We start from the raw sequence: 21,653 nt of genomic DNA, 5'->3' as shown, positions 1-21,653 counted from the left end.
TTTTAATAGAAGTAATTTACAAATCTGTTTAACTTTCTGGACCCAGTTGATATATATATATATATATATATAAAAAGTTTTTTCCTGGAATACCCCTTTAAGGGTCAGTTTACACGTCTTTATTTTTGCTGCTGATTTTTGCTGCACATTGACAATCAATGGGCAGCAAAATCTGCTCCAGCAAATCTGCAGAAAATATAAGGGTGAGTGAACTGAAGGGTGTATTCACACATACAATATCCTGCACATATTTGATGCTGCAGATTTCAATGCAAATGACTGAACACAGCATCAAATCTGCAGGATACTGTTCATGTGAATAGACTCTTAGTATATATAATAGAGCAGTGGTCTTCAACCTGCGGACCTCCAGATGTTGCAAAACTACAACTCCCAGCATGCCCGGACAGCCAACGGCTGTCCGGGCATGCTGGGAGTTGTAGTTTTGCAACATCTGGAGGTCCACAGGTTGGAGACCACTGTAATAGAGCATAGTATAAAAGGACCTAAGTTAACAAACGGGTTAACTACATCAGTGTTACATTATAACACAGTGGTTGGCAAACTGTGTACCTCTAGATGTTGCAAAACTACAAACTCCAGCATACAGGTTGTAGTTGTGCAACATCTGGAGGTCCACAGTATGCAGCCCACTGTTACAGTATCACCTATTCTGGTGTTATATTTATAAACAGAGAAGCCCTTCAGGCTCTCTTATCCTGTTTGCCAGACAGTGCCAAAATCATTTAGGTGTGACTGCCAGTTCTCCATGCCTCTGTGCCCCCTGAATATCACAAATAGAAGATTATCACCAGTCGCCACAGTGCCAAGTATTAGAGGTTTGGTGCTGAAGGACAACATTTTGCTCCATCAGAGGGGCACGCAGAAGAGGGGGGGGGGCACAAGTTTAGAATGATGTCACATCTGTCTTTACTTTGGCAACTTCCTATAACTGATTTGTTCACAGGAGATTTTTGGGGTGCATCTATGTACTGTACCTCTATTGTCAATCGCCTCTTTGATACCAGATCACTTTAGGACATTACCCAAAAAAAGATCCCTTTCACTGTACCTGATCTGAAAGAATTACAGTGACCCCCCCGACCTACGATGGCCACGACATACGATCATTTCAACATACGATGGCCTCTCAGAGGTCCGCTGACGATCACTTACCTGTCCTCGGGGCTCCGGCGCGTCCTCTTCGGGATCCCCTGCATCATTAGCGCTCTCCATCGTCGTCATCAAGTCGCTGTGCATGCCGTCCCGTCATCCAATAGGAGCAGCGTGTGTAGCGACGTGATGGCAGCGACGGAAAGCGAGGATGCCGGGGAAGCAGAGGTCGGGGACACCCCAGGGACGCGGCGACAGCGATGGAAGACGACATCCAGGGCAGCGGTGACGGTCCGGAGCAGCGGGGACACGTGAGTATAACCTCCAATACCAGTGGTCTTCAACCTGCGGACCTCCAGATGTTTGTTGCAAAACTACAACTCCGTGAGTATAACCTCCAATACCAGTGGTCTTCAACCTGCGGACCTCCAGATGTTGCAAAACTACAACTCCGTGAGTATAACCTCCAATACCAGTGGTCTTCAACCTGCGGACCTCCAGATGTTGCAAAACTACAACTCCGTGAGTATAACCTCCAATACCAGTGGTCTTCAACCTGCGGCCCTCCAGATGTTGCAAAACTACAACTCCGTGAGTATAACCTCCAATACCAGTGGTCTTCAACCTGCGGCCCTCCAGATGTTGCAAAACTACAACTCCGTGAGTATAACCTCCAATACCAGTGGTCTTCAACCTGCGGCCCTCCAGATGTTGCAAAACTACAACTCCGTGAGTATAACCTCCAATACCAGTGGTCTTCAACCTGCGGCCCTCCAGATGTTGCAAAACTACAACTCCGTGAGTATAACCTCCAATACCAGTGGTCTTCAACCTGCGGACCTCCAGATGTGCAAAACTACAACTCTTTTGAGTATAACCTCCAATACCAGTGGTCTTCAACCTGCGGACCTCCAGATGTTGCAAAACTTCAACTCCCAGCATGCCCGGACAGCCGTTGGCTGTCCGGGCATACTGGGAGTTGAAGTTTTGCAACATCTGGAGGGCCACAGTTTGAGACCACTGCACTACAACAACCAGGTGTGATCATACTGGGAGCTGAAGCTTTGCAACATCTGGAGGGCCACAGTTTGAGACCACTGCACTACAACAACCAGGTGTGATCATACTGGGAGTTGAAGCTTTGCAACATCTGGAGGGCCACAGTTTGAGACCACTGCACTACAACAACCAGGTGTGATCATACTGGGAATTGAAGCTTTGCAACATCTGGAGGGCCACAGTTTGAGACCACTGTTGTAGTGCCATAGAGAATTGTCATCATGAATAATAAATAAGTACATCTAAAGTAATAACCATTGCTGAGGTTCATGCTCATGAATAAAGCCCTCTTTATGATCATGGCATGTCAGCTGGCACATGGTCCCCTGGCAGGGACAGCATAGAGAAGCAGAAAACATTCAGGGTATTGGGCAGTTTACCTGTAGGGTGAAGTTCGGTGCCAGCTCCTGTTAGTGAGAAGTTGGTGCCCGCAGCTGTGCCCAGTACATCCATGCCATGTGGCTGCAGATCGATCCTAATCCATAGAACCCAATGTTACATCACTGCTCCTGTAATCGGCGCTGGGATCGGCTGCCGGCATCCACCATGCTTTGCCGGTAAACTTTCCTACTAACTAGATGAACAAGCTCAGCAAGTGAGAGGAGTGAGGAAAACACGCCCTGAGCTACCAGAATGGGACTACACAGCAGGGACTGCACAGGTTCCTTGTCAGGGGACACCGGGCACAGGTGGGAGTCACAGGCCAGCCCCGGCTGAATGAGCACAATGACGGGCAGCGCTGTGTGTGGATTGTGTCTTCTCCCAGCCTCAGCAATGCCAAGACTGTCTGCCAGCAGCTCCTCACGTCACTGGGACATGGCAGCAGCGACACCTACTGGTCACAGGTATGAATAACACTGGGTACAATAACCGACTGAAGGGAAAATTCTGCCTCAAACATAAAGCATTAGAATCTACTCGAAATGAAATAGACGATAAGAAATGTGTTTTATCGTTTAATTAAAAAGCGTACTATAAAAGTCCCCATTTACTATAAATCCCCTACTAATTCAAAGTAGTCCCTAAAACATTCTATCCAGTCTCCTGTAAATCTGCCCACAGTTTTATTACAGGAGTTGTAGTCCAGCTTTCTAAAAACCCTGAATGTGAATAGTGAAGTTAGGCAGCAATATACCCAGGGCCGGCCCAAGACATTGTGCTGGTTGGGTCCAGGAGTGAAATGCTGTTTGTTTTTTGTGTTTTTTTTTTAACCTTTATTAAACCTTTTTTTTTTTTTTTTCTACACTATTGGTCCCTTAGGGGACTTTTTTTTTTTTAAATTATAAATTTTTATTAAAGTTTTCCATAATATATAGACAAATCAAACAACAACTGTGGGATTGCAACGCCCCCCCCCCCCCCCCCCCCCCCCCAAAAAAAAGGAATAAAGAAATACAGCAAGGTCATGGCACAATATATCAACATAGCTGTTATCTAGGGGACTTTTAGGCTAAGTTTCTACTTGTTTTTCTTGTCCTGTGTTTTTTGGTTTAAAAAAAAACGCAAGAAAAAACGCCTGAAAAAACGGCAGTGCAATTTCATGCGTCTGGCGTTTTTTCTGGCGTTTTTTTCATTTGTGTGGAAATTCCACCTTGGCAGTTTTTTTTTGGTACCCCAAATTTGTTGGGTACAAAAAAAGGATGCAGTAGGGATGGCAAAAAAATTATTTAACTAAATTTATATATTTTATAACAACATTTTAATTAATTTTTAATAAAGTGTGTGTGTGTGCTTCACTTTTTTTCTCAATTTTTTTAATTTTTTAGGTAGTACTACTACTCCCAGCATGGACCAGTGTGTTCCATGCTGGGAGTAGTAGTACTACCTAAAAAAAATGAAAAATTAAGAAAAGTGAAAAAGATGCATTTCGTTAGATGCAATTTTTTCCTTCACTACTGTATCTTTATTAATTTTTTATTTTTTTTATAAAAAATACGAATTTTTTTAAAAAAAAAGGTATCTCCATCACTTTTTTGGATCGCTAAAGTCCAAAAAAGAATAAAAACTGCCTGCAAAAACGCCAAAGTTAAAACCCACATATCGTTTTTCTTGGCGTTTTTTCACTCCCATAGGCTTCTATGGGAGAAAAACACCACAATTTTGACAAAAAAAATCGCCGTGGCTCAACATGCTGCTATTTTGGAAAACCGCCAAGGAGCTAAAAAAAAATGCCAAAAAAGAGTGAAAAAACGGCAAAAGGATTTAAAAAAAAAAACGCCAAAGTGAAAAACACCAAGTGGAATAAGAATTTTGCGATTTCTCATTGATTTACAGCTAACATCTGTCCGCCGCATTTTTTGGCTGAAAAAAACACCATGCGGCACAATTGGTGTTTTTCCAAAAAAATTTCAAAACAAGTAGAAAGTTAGCCTTAGGAGGAAGCAGCAGATTCCTTATACAGATCTATGAAATTCCATAGAACCTCATTGATCTGTGTGCTCTGCGATCATTAAGTCCGTCATTGGTCACAAATGGGCAAAAAATCTTGTCGGGCGGCAATTTGCCGCCCCGGACCCAGCGGAACCCATTGTAGGGCAGGCCCGAATGTACCACTACTACGTGTTGCTGTATTTGCACACATAACCCAGCTCAACTCCTCAGTAGATTTTTATGGTGGAAAGCACCAAAGTGCCCATACCCATTGCTTGGCGATATGATTAAAAATAATCTGACAGCTATTTCACCCACACTAAACCCAATATATTGGGTTATAGTGTTGGTGAATAGCTGTAAAAAGAAGCGTTACTTACATGTTTATGTTACATATGTCTGAAGTTCGGCCTATTAGAAGTTCCTTGCTATATGGCTCCAGCAGGCACTGGGGGTGGAGAACTGGCTTGCGCAGCTTCCCCTGCCTCATCGATATTCCGCCTGTCCTGTCCCTTCTGTTTCACCTTTTAGTGTGGGTGAAATAGCTGTCAGCTTCTCTTTAAAATAAAAGAAGCAGGACTTTGAACAGTGCAAATGCTGTGAAGAAGTGACTGGTATCCAGCCACAGAGGAGGAGATGCAGCAGCTTCCAGTCACGCTCACTACACCTTCCTTCTGCCCAGACCAGCTTAATTGGCAGCAGGGGAAAGTGTGATTGGCAGAGGGGGCAACATGTGTGACTAGAAGCCACTGTGTCCCCTTCTCCATTACTGGATACCAGCCACAGCATAACCCATTTACAGTTATTTTTCTTAACTCTATACAGCAGAGACAAACAGCCAGCGAGGTTCTCTTCAAGTGTTTGTTCACACATGGGAGATATGCTGCAGATTTGCAACAAATTTTCCCCAAAAACTTCTAAAAAATAAAAATCCATAACAAATCTGCAACATGTCCACCACTTGTGAGCATACCCTAAGGGTCCATTTACACTATGTATTTTCTGAGCGAAATTCCACTTGAAAAATAAGGTGCAGCTGCCTCCCATTGTTCTCAATGGAATCCTGCTGCGTCATTTATACTACGGAATTTTAACGGGGGACCTTCTGCTGCAGAAATTCCAGACCCCAGGCTCTGGTGAAAAAATGAACATGTAAATTTTTTGGGTGGAATCCATTCTAAAATGCATTGCCATCTAAGATGGTGCATTTCCGACCATTTCCAGTGCCAGCGTGTTTTGCCAGCGCCCACTCCAGACAAAATCCCAACCCCGAAATATCTCTGGGTCAAGATTCTGTACTGTGACTGACCCAGATTTATCAATCTGTCTGAAACCAAAATTGTTTTCAGACATTCACAGCTCAGCATTCATTTCAGCAGAGCTCCTTAAAGGGGTAGTCCAGTGGTGAAAAACTTATCCCCTATCCTAAGGATAGGGGATAAGTTTGAGATCGCGGGGGGTCCGACCGCTGGAGCCCCCTGCGATCTCTCTGTACGGGGGCCAGGCTCTCCGGCCAGATAGCGGGTGTCGACCTCCGCACGAAGCGGGGGCCGACACACCCACTCAATATATCTCTATGGCAGAGCCGGAGATTGCCGGAGATTGCTGAAGGCAGCGCTTCGGCTCTGCCATAGAGTTGTATTGAGGGGGCGTGTCGGTCGCCGCTTCGTGCCGGGCGTGTCGGGGCTCCGTACAGGAGATCGCAGGGGGCCCCAGCGGTCGGACCCCCCGCGATCTCAAACTTATCCCCTATCCTTAGGATAGGGGATAAGTTGTTCACCACTGGGTTCACCACTGGACTACTCCTTTAAGACATGAAAGCTGAGCTGTGATTGGTTGTTATGGAAAAAAACAAACCGTTTTGGTTTCAGGCAGATTGATAACTCCAGGCCATGTCTGTGACATCACATAGAGTGGCTTCATACATGGCAGTTTTCCAAAAAAATTGTAAAAATTTTGAGGGGTTTTGTTTTTACGAAGTGAACTTTACGCTAAAAATGACATTGCGGCAGATACTTGTATAAAAACATTCTTTACAGTATCAGATAAAAAAAAAAAAAACTAGATAACATACTAAGTTAAACATACTATAGTAAGAAAAGACAAATGGCAACTGGAACACAGTGTGACAGTGGTTCAGCCAAACAAGTATGCTATGAAATACATGAAGTGCAATTGCTATTCAAAGTTAGTTCACTTAAATGTCGTGGGGTAAAACCCTTATGCAGTATTCAACACCTATAACTGGTAAGGGCAAACAGATATAGCAAAAAAATATCAGCGGAGATAAACAATACCCACATGTACTTTAAACATAGATAATCCCCATGCATGACTGATCCACGCCTAACACTGATATAAAGAAACAAAGAAGCAAAAAGGCGTTTGTGAATCAATAATTTGACACTTTATTAATATACCGTAGTAAGAAAAAAAGACATACATATAAAATTCATAAAATACATATATGGGAAGAATAAGACTAGTGGAAAATCAAACAAAGAATGGAAGCATACATAGAAAATGGGACCACAATGTTGGAAATGCTATAGTAAAACAAGTCTAAGTATCCCAAATACTATCTATATGCTATAAAATAGTAAAGGCAAAAAGTGCCAAGAATAGAGGCAAAAAGTGCCAAAGGTGCATAGCAGAGAGTGGTAAACATATAGATATACAAAGTATTAATACACTATAAGTAGTAGCAGATATTACCAAGTGGACCAGGTACAGACAGTATGCTTCCACCAATCGACGTTTCGCTCAAGGCTTCTTCCGCAGCGTCCCATGTCCACATGTAGCAGCAACAACACCAGGCCACTGACCACCCACCCCTCCAGCCGTTTTGGAAAAACTTCCTTCTTAAGGGGGTCCAATCTTTGGATTGATATTACTGGTTAGTGCTATGCATTGCATTGCAGTGATACCTACTTGTATAGTACAGGAGCAGCAGGTGAGGAGACCTTTGGCCACATTTTTTACCCATTGGACCCCTGTGTAATTGCTGATGTCTGCTTTGTAGTCGGAACGCCTCTTAGAATGTAAATGTACTTCCTGGTGTGTCAATTACAAGGGCACCAGAACATAAATTTACAACTGATATCTTAAATTTTTTAAACAAAATTTTATGATAAAGTTTTAACCCCTTAAGGACGCAGCCTTTTTTCACCTTAAGGACTGAGCCCTTTTTCGCAATTCTGACCACTGTCGCTTTACGAATTAATAACTCGAAAACGCTTTTACCGAATATTCTGATTCTGAGATAGTTTTTTCGTGACATTTTCTACTTTATTTTGGTTGTAAATTTTCGGCATTACTTGCATGCTTTTTTGGTGAAAAATCCCAAAATTTCATGAAAATTTAGAACATTTTGCATTTTTCTAACTTTGAAGCTCTCTACTTGTAAGGAAAATGGATATTCCCAATACATTTTATTTTTATTCACAAATACAATATGTCCACTATATGTTGGCATCATAAACTGGACATATTTTTGCTTTTTGAAAAAATTTGAGGGCTTCAAAGTAGAGCAGCAATTTTCCAAAATTTCATGAAAATTGCTAAATCTGAAGGGACACATGTTACAAAACTACAACTCCCAGCATGCCTGGGCAGTCCAGGCATGCTGAGAGTTGTAGTTTAGCAACATCTGGAGGGCTACCGTTTGGGCACCACTGTAACAGTGATCTCCAAACTGTGACCCTCCAGATGTTGCAAAACTACAACTCCCAGCATGCCTGTTTGGCCTTCCTAGTGGTTGCCACAGCAAAGATCACTTTACTTTCACTTTCAATTCTCCCCCCCCCACCGTCGATTCCCTACCTGAGCCAGGATCCAGCAGTCTCCAGCAAAGATCGGGGGGTCCCCAGGCATCTTCTCCACCAGGTACCAGCCTCCATCTTCTGTCCATGTTCCCCTCGACATCCAGGGGTGGGCAGAACGGGGGTGGCCATGGCAACCCACTGTCCAGCTCTGCCATTGGTCAGAATCAGTTCTGACCAATGGCAGGGGATAGGAGGAGATCGCAGGACTGTGACCTCACTCCTAGCCCTCAGGATGATCGGGGCTGTCCCTGACAGCTCCGATCATCGCTATTTTCCGGGTGATCGGGTCACCAGAGACCCGATCAGCCCAGAATAGCAGAAAATCGCATGTCTGAATTGACATGCGATTTTCTGCGATCGCCGACATGGGGGGGTGTTCAGGACCCCCCTGGGCGATGTGCCGGGATGCCTGCTGAATGATTTCAGCAGGCATTCCGGTCCCCAACCGGCTAGCGGCGGGGACCAGAATTCCGACGGGCGTATGCATACGCCCCACGTCCTTAAGGACTCGGGATGCAGGGCGTATGCATACGCCCGGCGTCCTGAACAGGTTAAGTCACCTGATTAAAGAATCACCAGACAGGAGGAAAAAAATGTTTTCTTTACTTTATATTGTCTTTCTTTTTCTTTTGAATCCCCTTCCGGCTTTCACTCAAAAAACAATATGAAAGAATGCTGTGTGTCAAACTTTTCAGCCATAAATACAAAAGATAGAAGTATAAAATAGACTAGTAACTCAGTAACATAGTTCATAAGGTTGAAAAAAGAGTCCACCAAGTTCAACCTGCAAACAATGTTTTTTTTTTTTTTTTCTTCACTTTTGCTGGTTTTTTGGTTACATGGAATTTCTTTTTTTTTTTTAAACGCAGCATTCTGTAGGTATGGCATTTTTTAAGGCATTTTGTGGTAAATATCTTAGGCATTTTTAAATCTGCTTCAGAGGCACCCTTTGTTCACTACAGAAAAACGGATCCAAACAGATCTCATAGACTCTAATGGGGTCTGTTGGGTTTCCATCTGGTATTCATTCATTTAGCAGGATTTGAGTACACAAAAAATGCAGCTTGCAGCATTTTTTTATCGGCTCAGGTTCCCAGCAGGTTTCTCGTAGCTGCAATTCTGCTTGCAGATTTTCCACTGGTGAATTCCATAATCAGAATCTCCACATCGGAAAAGCTGCAAGCGTATTATGTTACCCATTGCCTTCAGTGGGTAGCAACATAATTCGCTTGCAGATTTTCTGCATTTAAAATAAACACCACCAAAAACTTGAGAAAAAAAAACATGTAACTTTGCTAACAAAAAATCCCAAAACAGAAGTTTTCTAAAGTGTGCGTTTTTGTGTACCTGTCATTTGCAAAAACATTTTGTATAATGTAGGTAATACCATTATATGTATACATTGGTTAAAGAATGTGTATATTAATGGATAAAAAAATTCTCCCGTCCCGTCCACACTTCCTGTATTTTTTTTACCAAGGGTATGTGCCAGTATAAAGGCTTAGACAAATTCTCAGAGTAAAATATTTTTTTTTCCATATTTAGAAATATAGTATCACATTCCCTTGTCTTCATCCACTCATACCCCTTTGCTTTCATCCACCCATACCCCTTGCCTTCATCATCTCCACCCCTCCTTGATGGACATGTGTTTTTTTTTCAACTGTACTATGTAACTATGTAATACCATCAAAGGTCTTCAGATATATATCCCTGTGTGCCTGTGGCATGGCCATAATAAACCAAATGTATCCTATTTGTAACTTTTGGATATTAAAGGGGTACTCCAGTAGAATTTTTTTTTTCATATCAACTGGTGCCAGAAAGTTAAACAGATTTGTAAATTACTCCCATTAAAAATCTTAATCCTTCCAGTACTAATCAGTTGCTGTATGCTCCACAGGAAGTACTTTTCTTTTTAAACGTCTGACCACAATGCTCTCTGCTGACACCTCTGACCATGTCAGGAACTGTCCAGAGCAGGAGAGGTTTGCTATGGGGATTTGCTCCTACTCTGGACAGTTCCTGACATGGACAGAGGTGTCAGCAGAGAGCACTGTGGTGAGACAGAAAAGAACAACTCAACTTTCTCTGTAGTATAAGCAGCTGATGAGTACTGGGAGGATTAAGATTTTTTTTTATAGTAATTTAAAAAGTAATTTACAAATCTGTTTAACTTTCTGAAGTCAGTTTATATGGAAAAAAAAAATTCCACTGCAGTACCCCTTTAAAACCTTTCCGGAGGAATGCCAGGGTATATGCTGAGATAACTGTTATGTAAATGCTCCTTAACCCCTTCCCGCTATAGGACGTATGCATATGTCCCAGCACCCAACATGTTCGCGCTCTGGGATGTATGCATACGTCCTGACGATCTCCTGCTCTGCCGTGCACAGCTCAAGAGATCAACGGCGGGACCCGGCTGTCACAGCCGGGGTCCCACCACAGCTGCCGGGGCCGTGATTATGCCAGTCGCGGCAGCATTAATGCCATAGATGCTATGATCTATCCTGATAACGGCATCTATAGCGTTGACAGCAGGAGGGTGCTCACCCTGTTCTACAACGACGGCACCGCGATAAGATCGCGGGTCGCCGTTGGTTGCTATGGCAGCAGGAGGTCAGATGACCTCCTGTCTGCCTGCTATGGAAGCCTGTGATATCCAGCCACAGGCTGGATCGCACAGGCTGTAGTGTGTGCAGCTTATCAGGTTATACTGTGCTGCAGTACAAATGTATTGCAGCATAGTATAGCCTGTAAAAAGTGAAAAAAATAAAAATAAAAGGTTCTTCAATAACAGTATGAAGTGTAAAAAAAAAAAAAATATGCCCCTTTCCCAATAAAAACCCTGTAGTATCATAAAAAAAACACAAATCCTATACACACTAGGTATTGCCACGTCCGTAAGGACGTGTACTATAAAGCTATAATGTAAATTATCCAGTAAGGTGAATGCTGTGAAAAAACAACTACAAAAAAAGTACAAATAGTGGAATAAAAAAGATCATAAGGTAGCATGTATCGCAAAAATGATACCAAAAAAAAGTACAGCTTGTCTTCCAAAAAATAAGCCCTTACTCAATGGCGTCAGATGAAAAATAAAAAAGTTACGGCTGTCGGAAAATGATAACACAAAAAAGGGGAAGAAAATGTTGCTCAGAAAAGGAAAAATAACATAAAAAGCTATATAAAATGTGTATTGCCATAATTGTACCAACCCACAGAATAAACATAACATAATTTTTACCGCACAGTGAACACCATAAAAAAAAATGTTTTTAAACGCCAGAAATTTTCCAGTTTTTCACAATATTTTGGAGTTTCTCACAAAAAATGCTGCATTTGTCAACAAAAATGCACCATTTATATAAAGTACACTATGTCACAAAAAACTATCTCAGAATCGCTCCGCTCAGAAAAAGCGTTCTAAAGTTATTACAATTTAAAGAGACACATGTCTATTAAAAAATATTAATCCTTTCAATAGTTATTAGCTTCTGAAGTTTTCTGTCTAACTGCTCAATGATGATGTCACGTCCCGAGAGCTGTGCATGATGGGAGAATATCCCCATAGGAACTGCACAGCTCCCGGGACGTGAGTCATCAGAGAGCAGTTAGACAGAAAACAACAACTCAACTTCAGAAGCTAATAACTATTGGAAGGATTAAGATTTTTTAATAGAAGTAATTTACAAATCTGTTTAACTTTCCAGGGCCAGTTGTTATATAAAAAAAAAGGTTTGGCCTGGAATACCCCTTTAAGGGGTTAAAATATATTGTCCCAGCTGGTCAGGGTATTTGTTATGTTAATGTCATCAACATACGCGCCCTTGTTCCCATGCCATGTCCGGTCCCTGCTGGGGGCTGCCGCTAGGAGTTTTCTACGTGATGACCAACCCCGCTCTGTGTACGGTTGTGTCATGTTGCTGACAAGACCTGCTATCCAATTGGGAGGTGAAGGCGTTTCCAGTGCTTATACCTCCCTGAGCTAGATATTTAAATCAGAAGCTGCCCTTCTGCCATGCCAATGATTGGTCTTCTTGCACAGTTTCTTAGCATTCTGTGTTACACTCAGCTTTCCTTGGGTTCTGACCTTTAGCCTGTTCCCTGACTTTGACTTCTGCCTTCTGAGTTGGACCTGATGTAACTTTCAAGGTTTGACCCTTGTTTTGTCCTAACTTGGCCTCTGGATTTGATTTTGTACTGTGCTGCCCTCTTGGTTTCTGACTTCTGCATTGTCCTTGGTTAACCCCTTATCTACTGATTTTGTTGTTTATCTGCATTTGTGTTATTGTCCTTGACTGTCTGACATCCCTGACGCCCTGTGAACCTAGTCCATTCTAGGGGCTCACTTGGAGGGGATGATTGTCTAAGTATGAAGGGAAAATGGTTGGGGTGAATACTAGTCTGCACTGTTCCCTACCCCGGATGTGATGACTTGTAAAAAGGAATCCAGCAATCACACAGCCTTGCAATAAAACTTCAAAATGCTTTATTTTTCTTCAGAATAAGCCCGTAAAAGATACCAAATCTGAGCTAGATGCATTTTCACCAAGTGTTATAATAAGGAACTCATGCAAGAATCATGAGTAGTTCAGAGGCAGTAAATTTTAATGACTTGTTTAGAAAAAATAAAGTGTTTTAAAGTTTTACCACAAGGACGTGTGATTGCTGGATTCCTTTTCACAAGTTTGGATACCTGCCACATTGCCAGCACTATCCTTTGCATCCACGCCAGCAATCAGGAGAGGTAAATCTAATGATCCGATCACTAATTTTAATACTGTAATTGTAAAATGTATTTGGCATGCTTAATTCTAAGGCCAGACAGGGAATATGGAGGAGGCAGGGGAGCTCAGTGAGCCAGGTCCTCAGCTCCATTGCGCACAGCTGCTCAATAGAAAGAGAAGATTTACCTGCCATAAATCTGCAACTACACCAAGGATTAAAGGTGAACTCCAGCCAAAATTAACTTACAGTATCCCCTATCCACAGGATACTAAACCCAATATATAGTTATAGTGATGGTGAACAGCTTTAAAAAAAAATGTCATCACTTATATTAAAGGAGAACTCCAGCCAAAAATTAGCTTGGGTACCCTGGCGATCACCCGAACTGAACCCCAATTCTCTCAGTGAGGAGCGCATGTCATCTACTGGTAGGCGGCACACGCACCATTCATTTCTATGGGAGTGGTGATGATGCCCGAGTGCTTGTGCAGAGGAAGAGTGGTGCAATTGCCGATAGCAACAAATCAGATTGCTTCTTTAATTTTTTTACAGGCCTTTTTAAAAATGAAAGAAGCGATCTGATTGGTTCCTATGGGCAACTGCACCACTCTTCCTCTACACAGTTTTTGATAAATCTCCCCCTATATAACAAAGGTAAGTGGGCATTTCTTAGGCTATGTACACATCAGCTTTAGGAAAATCCGTTATGATAGGTCTGTTATGTGACAATTATGGTTATAATTCTTCACAGAAATAAAATCGATGTTAACATATTATACAGGTCCGTTATTTGAAATTATTGATTCGAATTTTCCTTTACATCAATTTATACATACATGTTTATGTCCGTTCTTTAAACTTTTTTTTTTTAACTATTTACGTTTAAATGTTTAACTCCTCCTCTTCTAGATTTATGAAGCTATAAAAGGCAGCTCTAAACAGGGATCCTCAGTCTGCGATGAAGAATTGAAAAGGAAAGTACAGCTTGTGTCTCTTTGCTGTCAGACTGTGTCTCTTGAGCTTATTCACAATGTTTCCTGTTGACCTGTTGACATTATTTTTATGTCCTGCTTCTGAAGATCCAGAGAAAAAGATGGCTAGAAGAAGACAGGAACAGAGACAACACTATTGGGTCCACGCCGTCACAACAAAAATTGAGTATAGGGGGATCTGCTGTTGACTCCCCTCCCTCTAGTCGTGCAAGCAGACCTGCATTCTCCTCCCTGTACCCAGTCATCAGTTGTTCCATTCTTATCAGTGTGTCTTTCAACACCATGACAAGATCTTGACAACTTCGAGCCATGTTTTCTACCAGTTTTCCCTGTTCGCAACAGGTGGAAGTAATGCCTGGCTGAGCTGCTATGACTGAAGAAGTTCGTGATAGGGGAAATTCTTGAGCTTGACCACAAGTATGAAACACACATACTGAAACATGGTTCTCACTAGATCGGCAAGACTGAAGATTGTCCTTAAAAAATTAAAAAATAATACAGAAAAGAAAAAATTTAAATGTTATCATCCTGTCTTCTTTCACCACCAGCCTTAAAAAAAAAAAAAAGTGCTTGAGGTTGTAGACAGAGCCGGCGTTAAGGGGGGGCAAACCGGGCAATTGCCCAGGGCCTCCATCACCCAGGGGGCCCCCTGCAGGCGGCTACAGTGTTTTGCAACTCCGGGAATGTGTGAAGTGAGCTGGTAGATCGCAAGTGTATGGCCTGTCTGCCGATGCATGAGGGAGCCTGTAGGATCCAGGAAGCACTGAACCCGCCATCAAAACCTAGATGCTGGAGTATTCTCTGCCCCAGCAGGCTCTAACTAAAAGTAAGTATATTTAGATCTAGTGCAGTGTTTCCCAACCAGGGTGACTCCAGCTGTTGCTTAACTACCACTCCCAGCATTCCCAGACAGCCAGAGGCTGTCCGGGCATGCTGGGAGTAGTAGTTTTGCAACAGCTGGAGGCTCCCTGGTAGGGAAACACTGATCTATAGCGTGTGCACATGTGTAACTGTCCTTACATGCATTTAAAGTGTGTGTAGAGCATAAGTATATGTGTGTGTTTGTGTATATATATATATATATATATATATATATATATATATATATATATAAAAAGCAAAATCATCGGTAGTTGCAGTATCTTGTAATACCTTTTTTATTTGACTAACAAGATTTTGTGGAGACAAGCTTTCTGGATTCCTCCCTTTATCAAGTCATGAGCATTTCTGAGCTCACAAGGAGAAAACACACGTTCTATCTCACAAAATATGCAGGGGTTAAAACAACATATGTGGAGAATGGACATTAAGTTGGGCCATAAATTGTATAGCTATAGGACGATAGATACAGATAAGGGAGAGGGGGGGGGGGGGGCTGGAGAGCAGAGGTGAGAATGGTGATTACGCTGGACAGAGGAGAAAGGACAATTTTACTACAGAACCATAGACTGAAGATAAGACTTAGACAGGGGAGGGGGAGCAGGGGTGTAATGGTGTTAGAGCAGGGAAGGTTATAGGAAATTTTGATAATGGGATAAGAAGCTTAAAGCCACATTAAGTCCTCTGTTCTTGGAGTCATAAAAAACTATCATTTTGGCTTCAAATGTCTTTCTTTCCTGGGTGTTCTTGAAGTTTCCTTTCAGGATCTTGATTTTGAGGTCCTGTAGGGAGTGACCTGTTTGGGTGAAATGGTGTCCAACTGGGGTGCAATAGTCCTTTTCTTTATGGTTGTTGATGGACGATCTGTGGAGGTTCATCCTTTTATTAAGTGGCTGACTGGTCTCACCAATGTAACATCCCAGGTCACACTTGGTGCATTGTATCATGTAGACTACATTCTCTGTGGTGCAGGAGTATTGTCCCTTGATGTTGTATGTCTTGTTGCTGTGGGAGGCCTCAGAATTTGTGCAGGTGTGTTGACAGAGTTTACAGCGCGGTTTGGCGCAGGGTTTGGTCCCATTGTCGTATCTGATGTTTCTGTGGGTAGTTTCCTATTGACCAGCTTTTGTTTTAAGTTGGGTGGTTGTCTGAAGGCCAAGATGGGTTCAGGAAAGATTTGCTTTAACACCTCATCTTCTGCTAGTATTGGCTGCAGGTCCTTAATGATTTTGCGTATTTCCTCAAGGGTGGGATTGTATGTGGCTACCAGTGGAATGCATGTTGTCAAGGGATAATACTCACCTCTACTCTCTACATAGGCCAATATGACGCCCCTCTCACTGCTCACACTGTCACAAGCGCTGTCAACGCTGCACAATGTGATCTCCCAGGGTCCCTCCAGCTGTTGCAAGGCCCATATATATATATATATATATATATATATATATATATATATATATACAATTATAGATTAGGCATGTGTTAGAAATATACCCTGCAAGGGAGGGGGATAAGAGATAGATATCTATTTTTGTGTATAGATGTGTGTTATTGCAGTGTTATTCAGTCACGGTATGTGTTTTTGCAGTGTTCTGGTATAGCATTTTTATTCAGTCACGGTATGGCGGTATTCTGTTCTGATATGGCATTTTTATTCAGTCACGGTGTGGGGGGTATTGCTCTGTTCTGTTATATTGTTATTTAGTCACGGTATGGCAGTATTGTTCTGTTCTGGTATGGCGGTAATGTTCTGTTCTGGTATGGTGTTGTTATTCAGTATTGTTCTGTTCTGGTATATTGTTATTCAGTCACGGTATGGCAGTATTGTTCTGTTCTGGTATGGCGGTAATGTTCTGTTCTGGTATGGTGTTGTTATTCAGTATTGTTCTGTTCTGGTATGGCGTTGTTATTCAGTCACGGTATGGCAGTATTGTTCTGTTCTGGTATGGCGGTAATGTTCTGTTCTGGTATGGTGTTGTTATTCAGTATTGTTCTGTTCTGGTATGGTGTTGTTATTCAGTCACGGTATGGTGGTATTGTTCTGTTCTGCTTTGGTGTTGTTATTTAGTCACGATTTGGTGGTATTGTTCTGTTCTGCTTTGGCGTTATTTAGTCATGGTATGGTGGTGGTGTTCTTTTCTGGTATGGTGTTGTTATTCAGTCACGGTATATTGGTATTGTTCTGTTCTGGTATAGCATTGTTATTCAATCATGGTATGGGGGTATTGTTTACAAATGTTAGAACACATGTTTGCAGATGCTGGGGGGCGGCAAAATAAGGTTTTGCCTAGTGCTGCAAAAATTCTTGCACCAGCCCTGCTGCCCCACCCCCCTTTTGGGGCCCCACTTTTAATTTTGCCCAGGGCCACACTAAGCCTAAAACCGGCCCTGGTTGTAGAGAAGCTGAAAACAACCAAAGTAGGCAAGTTACACAATTTGAATAAAGTTGTTTAGCCCTGCATATTTTTATACATGCAAAATAAACCCAAATAGATATTTACTGCCGCAGCTTAAAGATCTCTTGAAAAATTGCAGGCCGGACCGTATCTGTATTGTGTTGGCATGGATACACGAATAGAAAAAAAAAAGGAAAAAAAAGAATGAAAAATATATATTACAGATTGATTTCTTTTGGAAGATGTCTTTCCAACTGTTAACCATCTGGCCAAAGATGTCCTCCCATAGACTCTGGGTTAAAATGTTAAAATGCATGTGATTGGTCCCACAGTGGTGTCCTTTCATCCACTAGTTCAATGTGGAGGCCATTATTTATAACCAATTGGACACCATCATCCTCCTCCTACTCCTTGTTACTGGCACTTGGAACCCGGAAATGAGAATTTATTGTTTAGAAATACATGTGCGCAACAACATTTACAGTGGGGATCAAAAGTTTGGGCACCCCATGTAAAAATTTGTATCAATGTGTATAAAGAAGCCAAGGAAAGATGGAAAAATCTCCAAAAGGCTTCAAATTACAGATTAGACATTCTTATAATATGTCAACAAAAGTTAGAATTTATTTCCATCATTTACACTTTCAAAATAACAGAAAACAAAAAAAAATGGTGTCTGCAAAAGTTTGGGCACCCTGCAGAGTTAATATCTTGTACTGCCCCCTTTGGCAAGTATCACAGCTTGTAAATGCTTTTTGCAGCCAGCCAAGAGTCTTTCAATTCTTGTTTGAGGCATCAAGTTAGCATCCAAAATTTGCTGAAATTTCATTGAATCCATTTTTCCTTCTACTCGTGAGATATTCCCTGTGCCACTGGCTGCAATACAACCCCAAAGCATGATTGATCCACCCCCATGCTTAACAGTTGGACAGAGGTTCTTTTCATTAAATTCTGTTCCCCTTCTTCTCCAAACATACCTTTGCTTATTCCGGCCAAAAAGTTCAATTTTAACCTCATCGGTCCACAGAACTTGTTTCCAAAATGCATCAGGCTTGTCTATATGCTCATTTGCAAAGTTCAAACGTTGATTTTTGTGGTGAGGACGTAGAAGAGGTTTTCTTCTCATGACTCTTCCATGAAGACCATATTTGTACAAGTATCTCTTTATAGTGGAATAGTGTACCACAACTCCAGTGTCTGCCAGATCTTTCTGGAGGGATTGTGCAGTCAAACGTGTTTTTTTTATTGTTTTTCTCACAATCCTGCGAGCTGTTCTGTCTGATATTTTCTTGGTCTTCCAGATCTTGCTTTAACTTCCACTGTTCCTGATGACTGCCATTTCTTAATTACATTCTGAACAGAGGATATTGACATCTGAAAACGTTTTGCTATCTTCTTATAGCCTTCTCCAGATTTGTGAGCGTCAACTATTTTCTGTTTCAGATTTCTAGACTAATTAGAAGAACCCATGGTGCTGATTGTTGGGTCAAGGTCAGATGAGTCTGGGCATTTAAAATCTTTGAGATTGACATCACCTGGTCTTCCCAGATGAAGATTGAGAACAATCCATGACACTGGCAGGGCTCAGCTTTGCAAAGGGGGCAGTGCATGCTATAAATTCTGCAGGGTGCCCAAACTTTTACAGATGCCATTTTTTTGTTTTCTGTTATTTTGAAAGTGTAAATGATGGAAATAAAATCTAACTTTTGTTGACATATGTCTAATTTGTAATTTGATGCCTTTTGGAGATTTTTCCATCTTTCCTTGGGTTCTTTATGTACATTAATACAAATTTTTACCTGGGGTGCCCAAACTTTTGATCCCCACTGTAAAGGTTAATAAAAAATGTTACAATGCACACACCACAACCGTGACCAGCATTTCTCTATAGCTGGTTGCTACAGTGAAAGAAATATATATTTTTAATGTTCACCTCAAACCAATATTTATTTTAGAAAATAAAGTACCGGTACCTCTTGGGACATGGGTTCTGAATGCCCCTCATCTGTCCTTTGAGAAGTTGGTAGATATTTTTCATCCTCCTCTTCACTAAACTAAGGCTGAAATAAAGTTGAGATAAAAAATTGCATAAAGACATGAAAAAGATATTCACATGATATACACATCGTTACGATTACATCATTCTCCTCTGAGGTCATTACAAAGTAATACAATGGTCACGCATAAAACAAGGCCTCAAATGGCTCTGTAGGGGGAAAAAAACAACGTGGTGCTGACAAATTGCTTTGTCATTGGTACTTACAGTTCTATGACTTTTCCCCAGGACTCCTAGGGTAGTCCACTATTTCCAGATTTTCACGTGCCACAATGTGACTTCATTTACTGGCATGATTTACCATGCAGCATGGCAAATCATGCAAGTTAATGAAGTAACTTGGCACCTGCATAAGTGACTGCAACCATACATACATACATGCTTCAACCCATTCAAGCTATAGGATGTATGGGTAAGGGTGGGAAAAGGTGACTGGCATCGGAGCAGGTTTGTGACCTGATCCCAATCAGTACAGCGTGGCCCCTCACTCGAATCATCAGCCAGGGGCCACAGCTACTAGCCTGCAGCAGCGATCGCCACTGCTAGGCTATTAACCCTTTGGATCCCTCAATCAAAGGCGACCTAAAGTATGTTACTGTTTGTGGGTGGTTACTTGATGGCCTGAGGGTCCCTACCTGCCTCTGTGCCATCTGATGAAAGTAATAAATGTGAATTAATCCCCTCCAATAAAAGTTTAAATCACCTCCTTTTTCCCATTTTTCAAATAAAATAATGTAAATAAAAATAAACATGTATGCACTTTGTAGAAACTATACCCCCTAACAGTTGCATAATAGCATTTTTTTTTTGGGGGGGGGGGGGGTTGCCCCACAAATAATTGTTTTTGGCTTCACCAACCACTGCGTCATTTATGGGTTAAAAAAAAATAAAACTTAGCCCTACAAAGGAAGGAGTCCAACATGTGACTAGATTCTGTACATGAAATTGCAAAGCAGTATACAATTGTTAACCCTCTTCATGTTGTAGAACTCAATGAATGCATGTTATGACTGAAAAATCTAGAAATAGTTTTTGTACTGATTGGTCATGTACTGTGCCTCTGTTAGGCCTATATATATGTCACCACATTGCAATGTTTTTAGGGGAGAATAGCTTTGTCGTATTAGATCTGATCTTATTGTGTCTATAATCAAAGCTATACTAAAGTACAGAAGCAGGGCTCCAGTCCTGCAGGAACGCATAGGAATGGCATTCCTTTGCTTTTTCCAGAGGAGGAACACTGTCCCTGTTACATTAGTCCTGCAGGACCGACCTCTGTTTTTACACTCCCTCTGCGGGGGGGGGGGGGGGGGGGGGGGATGGGAGCTTAGCTGTGGAGGAGAAGAGAGATCATGGCTTAAAGGGGTACTCCGGTGGAAAACTTTTTTTTTTTAATCAACTGGTGCCAGAAAGTTAAACAGATTTGTAAATTACTTATTAGCTGCTGAATACTACAGAGGAAATGGTTTTCTTTTTGGAACACAGAGCTCTCTGCTGACATCATGACAACAGTGCTCCCTGCTGACATCTCTGTCCATTATAGGAACTGTCCAGAGTAGCATATGTTTGCTATTGGGGGTTTTCTTCTACTCTGGACAGTTCTTAAAACAGACAGAAACGTCAGCAGAGAGCACTGTGGTCATGATGTCAGCAGAGAGCTCTGTGTTTCAAAAATAAAATAATTTCCTCTGTAGTATTCAGCAGCTAATACGTACTAGAAGGATTAAGGTTTTTTTTTTAATAGAAGTAATTTACAATTCAGTTTAACTTTCTGGCACCAGTTGATTAAAAAAAAAAAAGTTTTCCACAGGTAACCCTTTAACCCCTTAATGACGCAGGGTATTTTCCAGTTTTGCATTTAAATTTTTTCCTCATAAACTTCTAAAAATCATAACGCTTTCAATTTTGCGCCTAAAAATCTATATTATGGCTCATTTTTTGCGTCACCAATTCTACTTTGCTGTGACATTAGTTATTTTACCCAAAAATCCACGGTGAAATGGGAAAAAAAATAATTGTGCGGCAAAACTGAAGAAAAAATGCCATTTTGTAACTTTTAGGGGCTTCCGTTTCTACGCAGTGCATTTTCTGGTAAAAATTCCACCTTATCTTTATTCTGTAGGTCCTTATGGTTAAAATGATACCCTACTTATGTAGGTTTGATTTTGTAGTACTTCTGGAAAAAATCATAACTACATGCAGGTCCCTGCTCCTCTCCGGAGCGCTCGCGGCG

At 41.6% G+C, this 21,653-nt stretch overlaps 1 protein-coding gene across 15 annotated transcripts in view; it reads right to left on the bottom strand.

Annotated features, from left to right (window-relative positions):
- The window catches only part of CSGALNACT1 (chondroitin sulfate N-acetylgalactosaminyltransferase 1), a 487,912-nt gene that overhangs the window by 434,477 nt on the left and 31,782 nt on the right, over window positions 1-21,653 (bottom strand). For 10 of the 15 annotated variants that reach the window (XM_056569152.1, XM_056569147.1, XM_056569104.1 and 7 more), the window contains one exon: window positions 19,338-19,424. The exons of 1 other annotated variant lie outside the window; for it this stretch is intronic. The gene's annotated coding sequence lies outside the window, so the exon portion shown is untranslated. Of the gene's footprint in view, window positions 1-2,552; window positions 2,935-19,337; window positions 19,425-21,653 lie in introns of those variants that run through there. 4 more of the 15 variants (XM_056569185.1, XM_056569168.1, XM_056569193.1 and 1 more) reach the window with 1 other exon arrangement.

Source organism: Hyla sarda, chromosome 1 (genome assembly GCF_029499605.1).
Source record: "Hyla sarda isolate aHylSar1 chromosome 1, aHylSar1.hap1, whole genome shotgun sequence".
NCBI lineage: Eukaryota > Metazoa > Chordata > Amphibia > Anura > Hylidae > Hyla > Hyla sarda.
This window is presented reverse-complemented; position numbering and strand designations above follow the sequence as displayed.